The 15,075-nt window shown below is 45.3% G+C and overlaps 2 long non-coding RNA genes across 2 annotated transcripts; both read right to left on the bottom strand.

Annotated features, from left to right (window-relative positions):
- Positions 1-6,163: 6,163 nt before the first annotated feature.
- LOC113974959 lies at positions 6,164-8,053 on the bottom strand. The gene is made up of 3 exons (XR_003536715.1): positions 7,927-8,053; positions 7,348-7,441; positions 6,164-6,305 (listed from the first exon to the last, which is right to left on the bottom strand). It is a non-coding gene; the product is annotated as an uncharacterized LOC113974959 (long non-coding RNA).
- A 5,336-nt stretch (positions 8,054-13,389) lies between these two features.
- Positions 13,390-14,753, bottom strand: LOC113974958. The gene is made up of 3 exons (XR_003536714.1): positions 14,567-14,753; positions 13,562-13,689; positions 13,390-13,462 (listed from the first exon to the last, which is right to left on the bottom strand). It is a non-coding gene; the product is annotated as an uncharacterized LOC113974958 (long non-coding RNA).
- Positions 14,754-15,075: the final 322 nt, after the last annotated feature.

The raw sequence follows: 15,075 nt of genomic DNA, 5'->3' as shown, positions 1-15,075 counted from the left end.
CTACGTCTCTGAGTAGTATCAGGGATCTTGGCTAGAAAGGCCCACTTTCTGAAAGCAAATAAGGTCATTAACATCCCAGCTGAGATTCTCAATATACAAAAAGTCAGGGCAATTAGAGATGTTCAGCATCCTCTTAACAGCTGTGCATTTTATGTTGGCATTTCGAAATTCGTGGCTGGATTTTACGCTCATAAACGGGCATAGCATGATCCAAAAATGTGTTTACAAAAAACATAGAATAACCTGAGTTGGAAGGGACCCACGAGGATCATCGAAATCCAACTCCTGTTCCTGCATAGGACAACCTGAAGAATCACACCATGTGCCCTCAGAGCATTGTCCAAATTCTTCTTGGAGTGTGGCTGCAGTTCAACGGGAGAGACCTTGGCTGTATCAAGACTCATTGATTTTCTATACATTTATGACACCTTTTTTTTCCCCCCCATCTGTTTCAAGTTAGAAGTTTAAAGCTGATTGCAAAAGTAGAGAGAGGGCTATAAAAAAAGCAATGTGCCCAAGTGCTAGGTCTGAAATTTGTCCTTATGGTGGGATTCTCCACAGCTAAACAGGGTGTTAGAAGTGTTAGAGACTGTTCCATATGTAAAAGGGCCCAGTTACAGAGAACATCCATGAATGGAGTTCAGCTCCTCTTCTCCACTCCAAGGAGGTCCAGAAAGGCAGTCAGGGAAGGGTGGAGAGAGGAACTCCTACCACTGTTGGCAGCAGCTCTGGACAGAAAGCAGTGATGGATGCTGAGCTGTCTTTAGGGCAGCAGGATGCAGCAGCACGAGCCTTAAAACTAAATCTGTGTTGAAAGGTACCTTACACATACCAGTTCTGCCAGCTTGGGAAAGGGATCCCAACTCCTTGAACAGTCATCTCACCTTAATGCATCCAGAATAGTCTTGGGGTTTATGGTTCCATGGCTTGGTTAAAGTTCTGTATCTCAATGTATCCCTCCCCTAGTCCTTGGCAGAACTCAACAGCTTGGCCAGGTCATGCTGGTGAGGGAGATCACGTCCCAGCATTAGTGACAAGGTGTTTACAAGAACAAACATCCCCATAAGTGGGAATAATTGAGCTCCTTGCTGTGGAGCTGATTAATGAACCTCCAGGGATGAGCAGCCCTGGTATTCAAGGATTCAGTGAGATTAGAAAAACCTCAGTGAAGTGCCCAGCCTTTTGAATGCTACACAAAGAAGCATCCATCTGATCTCAAATTCCTTCTGGGAAGGGGAAATTTGGATGAAAAGGAGGAATTCTGAAATTGGCTGGGAATTAGTAGTTCTGAGTTGTCAGGCTGTGGCTGAGCGACTGCTGGGGAAATGTGACCTTTCCTTTGCTCCCTGTTCCTCCACCTCACTCCTACCTTCTCAGAGGTGACATAATAATATCTAACAGCCAGTTTCTCACCTCTGCAGGCTATGACTGACACTGCAATGAACTGAGGGAATACAGCTTGAGGGTTTTTTTCCCCTTTTGACTTGGATTAGGAACAGCATATCCCCAGCACACACATGACTCAGATTCATGGAAATCTTTGCTGTGCTTGTTCCTGCTGTGTTCCCCAGTTGTATGAAATGGCCTCTGGACTAGAAAATACATGGGATGGTGAGATTCCTCCCATCTCTTTCATAGCACAGAAAGTGGAAACAGCAGTTCCACCTCTCAGTGAAATCAGCCCAATTGATCAGATTTTGAGTAGGCTTGAAGTGGAAAGATGCACCTTCTCTTATCTCTGGGTTTTAACTTCAATCAATGACAGAAAAGAGGATGCACATAAGTACCCAGCCCATGTCTACCCTTTCAGCTGAGCCCACACAATAAACCTGGGAGATCCATTTGGGGTATGAGATCTTCTTTGGGGGAGGACCCAGGTTGTTTGGTGACTCAGAATATTAAGTACGACCCCTCTGAGCCCAAAGTAATGCCGAGGAACGGCCAGGAGGGAAATGAAAAGCTGATAACTGCATGCACAATAATCTGTTCTAAATTAGCACTGACCCCTCAGGAAAGAGATCTTGGAGTCACTGTAGATAGTGATTTTATGTGTCATCTCGGTGGTCAGCAAAAGCAAAAAATGTGAATAAAATCCTAGAACTTACTAGGAAATGGATAGAAAACAGGGCCTTTCTTTAAAAGTGTGTGTATTTAAATCCCTAATGACCCTAAATCTGGGACAATGTGTACTTCCATTCATGCCATATAAAAATGGTATAGTAGAGTTAGAGAAGGTAGAAAGAAAGATGATCAGAAATGTGGTGTAGTTTTAATGTGAAGAATGGCTAATCTGTAATTCTCATTTCAGCTGGGAGTCATCCAGTGTGCCAGCACACATCTACAGAGGGATGATGGGTCTGAAAAGGGTGAGTAAGGAATGGTTATTCATTATTTCTCATACCATGACAAACCAGGGGCACTAATGGATTGGTCAGATACAGGTTTAAAACAAACATGAAGAACTTCCTTTACACACATCATGGGACTTGTCATGGCAGTTAAAAATATAATGTTTCTCGGGCAGGCTTCAGAAAAATCAGTAGAGAAAAAGCTCAGGGATAGCAACCTGATTGTGCTGGTTTTGGCTGGGCTGCAGCTAATTTTCTTCATGTAGCAAGTATGGGGCTGTGGTTTGGATTTGTGATGAAAACAGTGCTGATAATATAGAGATGTTTTAGATACTTCTGAGCAGTTCTTGTGCAGCATCAAGGCCTGTTCTGCTGGGAAAGAGGAAGAAGGGGGAGTTTGGAGAGATGATGTTTGACTTCCCAAGTTATCATTACATGTGATGGAGCCCTGCTTTCCTGGGGAATGCTGAACACCTGCCTGCCCAAGGGAAGTGGGGAATGAATTCCTTGTTTTCCTTTCCTTGTGTGCACAGCTTTTGCTTTACCTATTAAACTGGCTTTATCTCAACCTTCTGCTTTTCTCACTTTTACTCTTCTGATCCTTTCTCCCCCCAGGGGAGGCTGAGTGACTGGCTGTGTGGGGCTTAGTTGCCAGCTGGGGTTAAACCCTGACAGTCGTTTTTGGCACCCAAGGTGGGGCTAGAAGGGATCAAGATAACAGCAGGTTTGAGTGGAATTTATATCTGCTATTGCTGTTTAGGTATTAACTGACAGCTCCTGTCCTTGCCATGACTTCCCTGGCTGTGTTTGAGAACCCAGTGCTTGTTAGTGGCTGCTTTTTGCTTCCACTGCTTGCTGTGGTGCTGTACTGCTCGTCATCTGACTGTGCTGTGCCTGGGAATGTTCTGACAACAGCAGCAGAGACGTACCTGGGCTGGCACATGGCCAGGAATCACTGCCCTTCCTGTGCTGCTGTACTGGACAGGCTGGAACTCCAGTGGGAAATCAAGTCAAGGAAACTGTGACCTGTGGATGAGTCCAGGAGAGAACAGGACAGCCCAAAACCTCTGTGGTTGTGATTATGCCACACCAGAGAAGGTTCATCTGGAAGAGTCTGAGCCTGTGGTCATGTCTGTGCTGCACCTCTAAAAGGGCCCAAAAATAAGTCCAAGATGGAGAAGGTGCATCTTGAAGCATGAGTGACTGTGCATGAGGTCACTCTGGACCACCTCAAAGCATCTGGCCATGGATAAGCCCATGGCAGAGCAGGTACACCCCTGGATGGGCTTCAGCCAGAGGCAAGGCCATGTTGGAAAAGGTTTTCTTCTGAAGGGGCTGTGGCTGTGGATAAAGCCATGATGGAGCAGGTACATCTCTGAAGATAAGGATATCCCATGGATAAGACCATGCTGGAACAGGTGCCTCTCAGAGTGACTGTGACTGTGCATAGGTCTATACCCTGTGGCTATACTGTGGCTCACATATAAGGCTCCAGGTGGAGCAGGTACACCCCTGAGGGACTGCAGTCAGTGGATAAATCCAAGCCAGGGTAAGAGCAAAAGCAAGAGTTCATTGCAATGTTAAACCCTGTAACCTGACCCAAAGGGACCGGGGAATGAGATCGTAAATTGCTGTAACCCACCATCTGAGCTGCATGTTACAGGAATTGCTCCAGCAGGAATCACCTGAACCAGTGGAGGACAAGCTTTATTAGCAGCAAAGCAAGTGCAGCAGTGACCTGACCTGGGCTGCCTTTGGTGCCCAAAAACTCCACACCACACATCACCTCTCCTGTCCTGAGCGACCACCAGAACAGTTGGAGCCCAAAGTCATGGACTAAATGAACTCAATTGAAATTTGATGGATATTTGTGGACATTTTATGGGTGTTTTATGAACATTTTGGTCCACAGATTAGAGGAATGATACCTGTGTATTATATCAAAGGATGGGAAGGGGGGTCGTGGGTAACACAATGAATTGGATAATGTGAGACCTGAGCACACTGTAAATGGCACGGAATAATGGGTGGAGAAGGTGCTGCTTTTGGCTGTTAATTTAGAGTTATTTTTTTTCAGAATAGCTGGTATGGGGCTATGGTTTGGATTTGTGCAGAACCCTGTTCTCCTGGAGATGACTGAACACCTGCCTGCCCATGGGAACTGAGGAATGAATTCCTTGCTTTGCTTTGCTTGCACATGCATGGTTTTTTCTTTAACTATTAAAGTGTTCTTTGTCTCAACCCATGAGTTTTCTCACTTTTGCCTTTCCAGTCCTCTGCCCCATCTCACTGGAGAGGAGTAAGTGAGTGGCTGTGTGGGGTTTAGTTGCTGGCTGGGGTTAAACAATGTCACTAATTGAGAATAATATAACAAAACCACTGAGCAAAGATGAAATTCCCTTTATAGTTTCTTTCTTACTTTCCCCTAAAGCCCTATTATCAGTAGATCTGTGACTGGGTTAGGTAGACTCAGGTCTTGACCACGATGGCAAATTTATAGCAATTAATCAGTTCCTACACTCACCCTATAACCTGCTTTCCTTCCAGCATGGCCTTGGCCAAGATATCTTATGGAAGTTGAACCTCAGTGATTTCCTATGTAATTTCCCTTTTGTGGATCCAGGGCTGAGAACAGCTGATCAGACATCAGTTCTCAGAAAAAAAAAAAAGAAAGAAAGAAAAAACCAAACCAAAACAAACAAAAAAACCCAAAACCAACAAAACCCCACATCTGGAGGCTGTAATGAATCACAGCCTGCCCTCAAATCAACACATGGTGCTGTCATGAAAACTATGAGCTGTGTAACCTGCCAGAGACGCTCTGCTCACCCCTGAGAACACCTCAGTGAGAGGAGATTCTATAAAGTGGGGCACTCCATTTCCAGAATGATTTGCCCTACTTCAGGAATATCTAGTGGGAGCCACAAGAGTAGCCAACAGGGAAAAACTACCTGTGGAGAAATGCTGAAATCATTATCTCCTTCAGAGGCAAGAGCACTGAGCAGAATATGGTATCGCTGTTCAAATCCGTGAAGAGCTGTTTTATCAAGGGAGAAGAAATCCAAAGGAAAAGTTTAAGCTGCTGTGGGGAAGAGGGTTTTCAGGTTTTTCAAGCAGCTGAGGGAGCTGGGGGTGTTCAGACTGGAGAAAAGGAGGCTCAAAGGAGACCTTATCACCCTCTACAACTCCCTGACTGGACTTTGTAGACAAGTGGGGTCAGGCTGTTCTCCAGGTAAGAAGCAACAGGACAAGAGGAAATGGCCTCAAGCTGTGCCATGAGTGCTTCAGGTTAGACATCAGGAAGAATTACTTCATGGAAAGGCTAGTCAGGCATTGAAACAGGCTTCTGAGGGAAGTGGTGGAATCCTCATCCTGGGAGGTGTTCAAGGAATGACTGGATGTGGCACTCAGTGCTCTGGACTAGTTGACAAGGTGGTGGTGGGTCAAAAGTTGGACTTGATCTTGGAAGTCTTTTCCAACCTCGGTGATTCTGTGATTCTGTAACATCAGGAGAGATTTTCCAATGGTCAGGACATCTAAACACTGGAATGAGTTGCCTGCAACATTTCCATTATGGGAGGCCCTGAAAAAACCCCACAATTTAAACAAAGATCCATCAACAGCGACCTAAAAATACCATGTCTCACTTTGGGACAGGAAAATAAACTGTGCAACCTCCTGAGTTCTCTCCCAGACCTATGAATTTGTAATGCTGTCACAAACCTCCCTCATAGGGTCGATAATTTGGGTGAAAACACTTTGGGTGTTCTGAATTAATTACAGAGCCTTTTACTGGGCTGTGGATTGGGACTGGCAATGTCATTTCAGTGAGGTCCATGAAACACAGCTATTTTAGCTTTCCATTCCTATGGAGAGATCTTCATTTCTCTTCCCTGCAGCAGGTTTCCAGAAGTATTCAGGCTTTGTTGGGTTTTCCGGGTAGAAACTGAAGGAGCCCTGTGAATAATTTAATCCATATTTCTTTAATCACAGCTGGCAGGAGCATGGGGTGCAGTTTCCCTGTCCTGGCTTCTGGTTTTTCAGCGTGAGTTTAGCTGGGCTGACCTTGGGTGGACAAAGATTTCATCGTCCCCCACAAGGAGCTGTTGTGGGTGATTGGAGAGGAGAAGGCTCTGCCACGCAGGCAGAGGTTGCTCAGGGCAACACAGCATGGGAAGCGGCTCGAATGGATGTGTGGATGAATGTGGTCACTGAAGAGGCAGGACTGGGCTCTTCCAAACTCTCCAGAGAGGGAATTCAGTCCTGTGCTGCACAACTGTTAAACCAACAAAGCCGAAACAGAGGAGTTGCTCTTACTTCACTTTGTACTGCTGAAAATGTGTTTGGATTCCCCTTTGTTGAGGAACTACCTGGTGACACAAATATTTGTGGTGCAGGGCTGAGATGAGCTCCTCTTTGTCACGCACTTACAACAACTGCAAACACCATGGAGATGCCACCACTGAGAGACACCTCGGGCAGCTTTTCCCTCACGCTGTTGCCCCTTCAGCTCACAGCTTCTGGGGGAAGGAGGCATGAGCAAGACCTTCACGCTTCTGCCTTACCACGGGGATAAACATCTCCCAGATGTCTGCTCTGGCTACACAGGATGTAAATGTCAGCCCTGTTCGTGACTGAAATCAGCAAGGAATGACTTGGAGCCGTCTGGCACGGGGCAGGAAATCTGTGTACTTTGTGTAGCTAATATTGCAGGGCCAGTGCCTTGTACACAAGAACTAAGTGAAAAGAACTGGAAACTAGATGTTTTGTTTATTTATCAGATTACCTCTCAGTGCAGTTGGCAAATATTTACTAGAGCTTGTAAGGAGCAGTCTGTAAAAGTTTCTACAGTCTGGAAATTCTCCCTTTCTCAGACATAAACATCTGGTTGGAGAAAGTTTTTTTTCCCCTGCTGCTTACATATTTTTTGGTGTGGTTGGTTGGGATGTTCTCTGTGATTTTTTTTTTGCCAGATGAGCAGATTGTTTACTCTACTCACTGCCTTCAGCTTGTGCTGTTGGCCAGGGCTGCTGCAATCCCCTTTCTGTGTATCTCTGCCGACTCTTCCGTCTTGCATTGGCTTTTTGGCATCACTGCAAGGCAACAGGGGGTATGTGAGTAAACAGTTCCCTGGGGAGGACTGCCAGAAGGAAGTTCAGGATTCCCTTGGGCTGTGAACATCACCAAAAGACTCTTCTTATGAGGACGGGCGGAGAGAGTTGGGCCCGTTCAGCCCTGAGAAGAGACAATTGAGAGGGGACCTTATCAATGCCTAAAGTATCTGCAGGGAGGATGTTAAGAGGATGGACCAGGCTCTTCTCAGGGGTGCCCAGCAATGGGACAAGAGGCAATGGGCAGAAACCAATGCACAGGAGGTTCCACCTGAATATGAGGAAGAACTTCTTTCCTGTGCAGTGGCTCAGCACTGAACAGGTTGCCCTGAGGGAGTGTGGAGTCTCCCTCACTGGAGTTATTCCAGAACCATCTGGACACAATCCTGTGCCATGTGCTCTGGGACGACCCTGCTGGAGCAGGGAGGTTGGACCAGGTGACCCACTGTGGTCCCTTCCAACCTGACCCACTCTGTGATTCTGTGACTCTTTGAAAGCCATTTATGAGCTGCTTGGCTTTGTCCTCCATTTGAGAGGACAAATAAATATCTACAGCCATTCCTCTATGTCCCTCTCCAACCCATTCCTCCAGACTGTGTGAAAACACTCCAAAAATGGAATGAGGACCACCCAGATGTTCTATGTGTAAAGTTTGGTGTTGTGACATCAGACACATCCCAAGGCTTCTCTGTGTTGCAGCACCAGACACAGCAACTTGTGTTTGGAGGCACATTTCCACTGCACAGGAATGCAGAAGGAGATCATTTCAGCCCAGCTGTTGTTGGCTCCGGGTCCCTGACAGCCTGGGATGGGTTCTCATCCAAAATGTACCCCATACTGTATTTTAATTAAACTGAACAAACAAACCAATCACGAAGCCATCCAGCAGAGCTCACTTTGTGTTTAGGCTGAGCTGGACTGTGCACCACTACGAGGAGGGAAACTGGGTATTGGCACAGCTTCTGCTGTCTAAATACTCCCAGCCAAGAGCTGGGATGTACTTTCTTACAATAAAAAGTTGCTGGGGAAAAAAGAAAAAGAAAAAAACAGCACAACAATCCACAAAGAAAATGGCTTCAGGACTGTTCCCCTCTCGCCCGTATTTATTCAAGCTGTCTTCCTCTCTCTGCAAATTTGGCAAACAGAGCCTGGCATCCCAGCTCGGGGGACACCTGTTAAATAAATAGGCTCAGTCTCTAACTGCTGCATTCATGGCAGAGTTTCCTGGTTCCCTTAGGCAGCTAATTTTTGTTGATTATCATACAGTACAGAGGGATTGTTTGTGCCTCTGCCTCCCATCCCGGCTCTGCCGCTGGTACCAGGCGTGTCCGCGTGACTCAGGCCCGCTGCCTGTGTGGAATAAAGAGTGATTTGATTCTATCATTTTACCATCTGTTAGTGTGGATCAGAAGGCAGGGAGAAGCAGCCAGGTGGGTTCTTGTAGAGGTGAACTGACCCCCTGCTGATTTGCTTGGTTTTCCCCTGTCGACGCCTCTTCGGAGAAACCTGAGAGCTGAAGCAAAGCTTAACTGGGAGCTGAACCAAGACTTAACTGAGAGCAGGAGTTGGTGTTGCCTGAGGCAGAGAGACAAACAAGCTCTCTAAGAGGCAACAAATGGGCTGGGAGGCCCTCAGAGAAGGACTGAGCAACATCAGGCATCAAGGGGCTAGATTTTAGCATTGAGAGCTCCAAGATATGCAGAGGAATTTCAAGTTTTGGCTGCCCCATCCCTGGAATTTTTCAAGGCTGGGCTGGACAGGGATCTGAGTAACATGGTCTAGTAGAAAATATCCCTGTCTGTGGCAGGGGGTTTGAAGAAGATGATCTTTAAGGTCCCTTCCAACCCTAACCATTTGATGACTCTATGATTCTATGAATTGAGCTGTCCCAGGATGTGCCTAATCACAGAAGCAGACCTGAACAGCTTCACACAACACACAAGGCAACATGGAGAAGGCCTGGAGCCAGGTCACTGAGGTGGTCTACATCACCTGGGATCTATTTCTCCTGAGCTGGGCCTCAAAAGCTACATATGGTGCTGGGCTGGGATGTTTTCAGAGGAGAACTTATCCCTCACCGCCTTCAAATACAGGCAGAGAGAGCTCATGCTCCATTCCCTGACCATATGGTCTGGCTGTCTGGTACAGTCACCTCCAGCAATCCAGAAAGTTGTCTATCCGGAGGTGGTGGGGTTTTAAAGGGAGTTTAGTTTTTGGTGATGTTTTGTAATTCACAGAATCATAGGAACATAGAGTGGTTGGAGGAACCTCAAAGATCATCTAGTTCCAATCCCCTGCCTTGAACACTTCCAGGGATGCAGCGTCCACAGCTTCTCTGGACAACCTGTGCCAGCGTCTCATCACCCTCACAGTAAAGAATTTCTTCCTAATTTCTGTCCACTCTTTTTAAGTGCCCACCAGCTCTCCTTGAGCTCTGAAGTTTCAGCAGTGAACTTCAAAACTCAACAGCCAGTGGAGGATGTTGTGTAGTCCAGAGAAAAACAGGTTCCAGGGCAACATTATTGTTCTCTACAACTGCCTGAAAGGAAGTTGCAGAGACGTGGGGATCAGTCTTTTCTCCCAGGTAACAAGTGACCGGCAACGAGGAAATGTCCTCAAGTTGCACCAGGGGAGGTTTAGATTGGATATTAGGGAAAATTTCTTCACCAAAAAGAGGTGAAAGGCATTGGAACAGGTTGCCTGGGGCAGTGGTGGAGTCACCATTCCTGGAAGTGTTCAAAAGTCATGTAGATGTGGCACTTGGACACATGGTTTAGTGGTGGACGTTTAGTGGTGGACTTGGCAGTGCTGGGCTTGATAACTGGACTTAAATCTTAAAAGTCTTTTCCAGCTTTAGTGATTTTATGATTCTATTCTGTTTCTTGCTAAGTCTAGGAAGCAGATGGCGCTGGTCAGTTTGACTATTTTCTTCCCCATGTTTTGTAATTGCCATTTCAAATCCAGTCTCTTCCACACCCAAATGGGGTATCCCAGAACTATCCATGTTGTGGGCAAGACGTAAGTTGCATGTGGAGGGGATATCCTTTGTCAAACCAAGAAACATTGGAAATGTTAGAAAATCATGTTCACATACACACTTTTTGTCAACCTAGACTGCTCTGCCCTCCTGGGAAGGATCTAGAAAGGGGTAGATTCCCTGCAAATATCACAGAATTAAGGGTGGGATTTCTGGCAAGGATTGAACTGAGAGGAGCAGCCCATCTATTTCTGTGCATTTTGGACTCCAGCATGGAATTGTACTCCTAAGGGATTCTCCAAACTGGCTAGAAAGATTCACAGTTTATTTCTGAGCACAGAATAAACTGAGTCTATCTATAGATTTGGCTCAAAACTGGAACTCCCTGGGAATTCCGCTGAAAAATCCCCTCCGTTTTCTTTTCAGAGATAATTATTTTGAGATGGCATGAAACTCTAATCTCCTGTGGAATGGGAACTCTCACACTCAGTTTAGACGAAGTTGTGAAGGGATTCCCTTTAAATCTTTTTCAAGCATGTCTGAAGCTCTCTGAGGAGCCTGAAACCCAATCTGCCAGCTCTGGAAAAGATGGGAACCCGAGCAGTCCTGGAAATCCTGAATAAAAGCCAAATACGGTGTTGCAAAAAATTGGGACAAAATTTGTTATTTTTCCCATAGGAAAACTGTTGATATTCCAGAAGCTCAATTTTCTCAGATGAAATAATTCTAGTGAAAATATCAGTTACATATTTATACATTTTAATTTTTTTTCTGTTATTTCTAAACCTGTGCACATTAAATGGCAATGACACTGTTATCCCACATACAGAATCTTAGAACCTCTTGGGTTGGAAGTGACCTCAAAGATCATCTCATTCCAACCCCCCTGCCACGGGTAGGGACACCTTCCACTATCCCAGGTTACTCAGACCCCCATCCAGCCTGGCCTGGAACATTTCCAGGGATGGGGAGTCTAAAACCATTCTGGGCAGAGATAAATATGAAAGGTTATGCAATCTCAATCATAACCTGATGGAGTCCAGCCTTCCAAAAAAACCTATTAAAAATTCTTAGCCCTGACATCCATGACTTCACCCAACACACATGAGAAAGTAGAAGAAAACTCACTTTTTTTGTCCATGTTGAATGAGAGACATTCACCTGACTCCTGCCATGCCCTTACCAAACCATCCCTAAAACAGATGCACATCTGCACCCTTGGAAATAGGTCTTGCTTAAAATGTTTGGCCATAAGCTGCCTAAAGAGAACAATTCCTTTATCTTGTCAAAGAGATGAGTGCAGGGTGGTTTGCTTGCAACACATGAACACGGATGATCCAATTCCCCTTTTCTCTCAACCTCCTTCGTCCCTCCAGCTTTTCAGGTCCTACCTGTATACACCTTCTTAGTCTGAGCCCATTCTTATTTATCTCCCCCCCCTACAGTGAGGAACAGCAGAGCAGACCTGGTGTTGTAGAGCTGGTTGCATTAATAACTCTGTCTCCACTCAGGGTTTCCCTGGTTTGATATCCAAGGCTGCATTCCCTGTTTTAGCTCACCACCCTTCAGCAGGACTCTGTTTGCCTGGTTGGATGGGTTTTGCAAGGCACAATCCCCTTCCCTTATGTGTTATTTCCATTCTTTGTTAAAGCCTGACCCTGCAATGAGACAAATCTAAACACATTGTGCTGGGATAAACCCTGGTTGTTCAGCCTCAGCTGCGAGGAGCTGGAGCAATCTCCTGTTTTCCTCATGTTCATGACTGATCAAAAAAGATAAATTCTTAGCTCTGGCTGCGAGATGGAGTCTTAAAAATGCCATTACACCCTGCCTTTTTGCTTTGCTTGAGGTCTCTCAGTGGATCAGTTAAGGAGTATCTGACTAGCAGCTAAAATCCCCTTTATAAAAATATTTGCTGTGCAGCCTGAGCAGAAACTCAAGTACCAGGAATTCTTTGCTGTCCAATTCTCCTTCCCTGTGATTTTGGCTCTTTAATCATTCATTTTCATGGAATCATGGAATCACAGAGTGGTTTGGGTTGGAAGGGACCTTAAAGATCACCCGGTTCCAATGCCCTTGCCATGGGCAGGGAAAACTTCCTTTTAATTTTAATGGGTATTGTTTTTTTTTAATTTCATTTTCATTGATTTTATTATGCATATCAACAAGTTACATACACTTTTGGTTCAACACCTAAAAAAATAATATATCCTAATCTGCTTATTTTATTGGTGTCGTTTATCTTAATTCTCGCAGGGACAATATCTCTTACAAGGATTTTGAAATACAATATAATAATTTTATTTACTGTATATCTGGTAAGTCTGAAATATAACCACACTTGGTTTTTTTCATCTTATTAGAAGAATGACACATCTGGAGAACTAGAACTTATTAAGTCATCTCTTCATTTTAATATCTGCCACTTATTCTGTATAGTGTATGCAGAATAATTCAAACAGCAGTAATTACCAAGCAAACATCTTTGAGTTGCAATAGTTTGCAGCACAGTTTAGCTGCTTCTCCTGAACGAAGAATTGTGGGTTTTGGAGGGGATTAAGTAACTACAGAGGAGCAGAAACCTCAGCTGATTACTAGCATGTCCATCATTCAGTAGGGTTGTGTCTTGCTTTGCTTCATCTCCTGGGAATCAAGTTTTACACACTGAAAATTGACATAATTTCTTTGCTGGGGTGAGATCAGAATCAGGCTGTGCTGTTCATGAACACCAGAGACAAAAAGCAAAAAAAGAGGGGAGACATGAACCATAACTCAGGAATATCGACTAAGCACTGCTTCACATCCAGATTTGGGGTCTATTCCCAACCATGTTTAGACATGTCCCCAGATAACATGGATGTGGAAGTTTTTGGAAGCCGGTCCTTCAGGAGTGTGTTTATTTAAAGCTCTTTATTGACTTCTTCTAGACCTATTCAGGTTGCTCCCAAAGAGTTTCCCGATTCAGGCCTTGGTGTTGCTGCAGGTTCTTTTGAGCATTATTGAGCAGGAATATCCTTCTTCAAAGCCTGCAGATGTTTGGGGAGTTTTTTCATCTGACCTTTCTTCCACATCACTACAGGGGTGGAAGGAGCACTCAAAGTATGTGCTTTACTTCTTTTTGATACCTTTTGAAGCTGGATAGTGAAGGACATTCCATGCATGTGAGTATTGTTAGCAGTGGTGTCTTTCCACTGCAGTGTATGATTGCTCTGTGGCCCAGCTTCCCCTTCTTCCACATGGATGAGTCAAGAAGCTGAGAAATAAGTGGATAATCAGTCTGAGATTCTCTCCTTCTACACTTTCACAGCACTGTCTAATTTTAGCTGCTGCTTCCATGCCAAAACATTGGGATTTTAGATACATTGGCTGGTCTGGATCATTTAAATGTGCCCCACAAGGAGAGGGAGTCAGAGGACACACTTCCAAATAGATGGGAGAGGTACCAGGTGGAGTTGGAGCAGGTGTTGTGTTCCGAGCATGGAAAAGCTGATATTATGGGGAGGAGAAGGCACAATGGAAACAAGGAGGCCTTCCAGCCTTCCAGCATCTACAGGGAAATACAAGAGAGCTGAAGAGGGACTTTTCAGACAATCATGGAGTGACAGGACATGGGGAATGGCCTCAAGGTGACAGAGGGCAGGTTTAGATTAGATATTAGGAAAATTCTTTCCTGTGAGGATGGTGAGGCCCCGGCACAAGTTGCCCAGAGAACCTGTGGATACCCCAACCCTGGAAGTGTTCAAAGCCACTTTGAACTGGTCTTGGAGCAACCTGGTCTAGTGGAAGGTATCCTTGCCCATGGCAGGGGATTAGAATGAGATGAGCTTTAAGGTCCCTTCCAACCCAAACCATCCTATGATTGGTTTTGAGCTGCGTGGAGAGAGACCCTGAGGAGTGGGATGTTACCTCTAAGCCACTTCCAGGAAATGAGGCATCAACAACTTTTCTGGACAGCCTGAACCAGTGCCTCGCCACCCTCAGAGAGAAGAACTCCTTCCTAATATCCATGCTCGCACTTCAAAATGTTTAGATCTCATTGGGGAAACCCCACAATTGCCCATTTCTTGTCTTGTTTAGGTTTTTCTGTCCACCAAAACTGTCAGCAACCTCAAGGAAGTTGAGTCTGACACCTGAAATCCCTCATGTTCTGTAATGGTTTGGCCTTGGGCGACAGAGGAGGACAAGACAAGCTTCCTTCAGCCCCTCTATCCTGTGATCATCCCAAGGAGCAGCTCACACGTCAGGAGAGTTTCCATGGTTGCCGTGTCTGGAACAGACTGTGTGTGGTTCCATCCCATGCATTACTCATGACAGGCACTGTTGGGGTGATTCAGGTGGGCTTTGGGAACTGGGAGTGATTATCTGAAATTTTTTTTTTTTTTTGCTGTTCCAACATACATTTTGAAGCAGAGAGTCACTGGGAGCAGATGAAGCATGAAGGGAAGAAAAAGTGTTGCTCTCAAGAGCAGGAAAAAAAATGATGGGATGGGGTGAAATACTTGCAACCTGAAGGTTTTCCATACTCAGGTGGAAAACTCTGCCTGAAACAAATGTCCAAGGTACAATCCTGTGTCCAGGAACTCCTCCTCATCTTTTGCATAAGTAGATGGAAATGGAGGACAGAAATTACTTTTTAAAA

This window comes from Neopelma chrysocephalum, unplaced genomic scaffold, assembly GCF_003984885.1.
Source record: "Neopelma chrysocephalum unplaced genomic scaffold, ASM398488v2 Primary Assembly neopelma1_129, whole genome shotgun sequence".
In the NCBI taxonomy this organism is placed as follows: domain Eukaryota; kingdom Metazoa; phylum Chordata; class Aves; order Passeriformes; family Pipridae; genus Neopelma; species Neopelma chrysocephalum.
This window is presented reverse-complemented; position numbering and strand designations above follow the sequence as displayed.